The following is a 1,902-nucleotide window of genomic DNA, read 5'->3' on the forward strand; positions in this document are numbered from 1 at the left end:
GCTGAGATCTGGGGGAACAGAAACCCTTTGTTAGAGATGGAAAATCTCCTCCCAGGAACACTCTGTCAATGGCTGCCAGAGGCCATCCCTGTGAAACCCCAAATGTGCAGCCCCTCGGATTCCCACAGGGGAGATCTCAGCTCATTCACTTGTCACCCGTGGCCACAGTCTCTGACAGGGGGAATGTAGAGGAGGTTTTTGCCAATGGTCCCTTCTACAGGTCACAGAATGGGAGGAGGTTTAGCCTTGTGATGTGAGGCCTGGCTCTGAGAATCAGGGCTCCTGGGATCTGGGGCTCTGGAATGGGGTGTGGTCTAGTGAGTGGAGCTGGATTTGTTGACAGTGAGTGAGAGGGGCTTGTGCTGAAGGACCCTGGGTCAATCCCCACCAATTCCTGTAATGTCTACATGTGGCCAGGATTTTACTTACCTCTCAATGTAGGTTATTTAGCCCATTCCTGGACACATGTGTTACATCTGCTGCTGGCCATCCCTGAGATGTAGGTCCTTCATCCACACAAGGACGTGGCACATCAAGGTCAATCCAGCAGCTCTCATCTGGTCTTCACCTCCACAATGGACGGTGAGCCCTAGCCTGAGCAGAGAAAGACAGGGTGGTGTTCTTCAGGGGAATCTGCTGGTGCTCCTGTATTCCCTGCTCCACCTCACACCTCGACACACTAAGGGTTTTCCAAAGATACCATTAATCTCAGATAAACAAAGCATCTGAGATGAGGTCAGTGTGGGTGGATTTACTGAGCAGACTGGTTCTAACGGAAGAACAGATTTCTCCCCTGCTCTGGGGAGATTCCCATAGGAAAAGTCTCTGATGGTGGGGGTGGGGGCAATGCAAACCCTCAGCCCCTTGAATGGCAGGAAATCAGGACTCGGGGAGTTAAGGGGTGTCTCTGTCCTGCTGAAGGGAGCAGACCTTGAGAGCAGAAAGAGCACTAGTGGCATAGTAGGAAAGCCAGTGACTTCTACCTGTGAAGGTGGCTGAAGCTTCTGGCAGACATTAGAGTTCCGGATCCTTACATCTCCTTTGGGGATCTTTTTCCTAGGAATAAAATAAGGACACCACACAGAGAATGACATTTGAATCCCAGGGAAAAGGGATGATCTCAGCCAGGCTACGTACCAGGAACCCAATTTTTGTCCCAATAGCCACAATTACCCAGATGAGGTTTTCTTCCCCATTTGCTTTCAGGTTATTTACTCACAGTATTCATTTGTTTGCTTTGCCGGGTCTCCACTCTCTGCAGTTGTTCATTGGTTTTAGTAACAATCTTTCAGTTTTTGATTCTCTTTCCTCTTCTTACAGTGTAGCATCTGCTTAGCACTTTTTTTTTAAATCAATTCAAGACAAAATCCTGATCCTACATTGAAGAGGAAGGTCTCTGCGAATTTGGCTGCAGAACTTTATAGTCTGCATATTTCATTCTCTATTATTTATTCAGGTGCAGGTCCTCCATAATGATAACTATGGCATCAAACTAAGCCATCAGTCCCACAATTTTAAGGAAGTTTACATTGTTTGGCATATGTAGCTGATCTGAAGTGCCACACAGTGCTGGGTTTTGGGTAGCAGCATTCTCACAATGGCAATGAGCCTTTTCAGAACATTTTGCCAGTAAAGAGACTCTGATGCAATCTTCTCTTGATGCTGATCATCTATGGTGGACTTTACCCTTAGGCTCATCTCAAGCTCTTTCCGCCTCTGAGATGCTCTCTGGTGATTTGCTGCCTTCTCATGGCATGCCACATTTCTAGCCAGATTTTTCCAGTCCTTTGTTCCTGTGGAACGCAATGTGGCTGGAACGTTAGACTGGAGGAGTTTGCAACAAAAACAGTATGCAGTATTCTGGGTTTTTGAGTACCTAAGCCATGACCTCTCCACTTTGTC

The 1,902-nt window shown here is 47.3% G+C and overlaps 1 long non-coding RNA gene across 1 annotated transcript; it reads right to left on the minus strand.

The window, feature by feature from the left end:
- Positions 1–271: 271 nt before the first annotated feature.
- Positions 272–1,453, minus strand: LOC120404928. The gene is made up of 3 exons (XR_005598262.1): positions 1,220–1,453; positions 984–1,056; positions 272–594 (listed from the first exon to the last, which is right to left on the minus strand). It is a non-coding gene; the product is annotated as an uncharacterized LOC120404928 (long non-coding RNA).
- Between the last annotated feature and the right edge of the window lie 449 nt (positions 1,454–1,902).

The sequence above is a fragment of the Mauremys reevesii genome, linkage group 4 (assembly GCF_016161935.1).
Source record: "Mauremys reevesii isolate NIE-2019 linkage group 4, ASM1616193v1, whole genome shotgun sequence".
In the NCBI taxonomy this organism is placed as follows: Eukaryota; Metazoa; Chordata; order Testudines; family Geoemydidae; genus Mauremys; species Mauremys reevesii.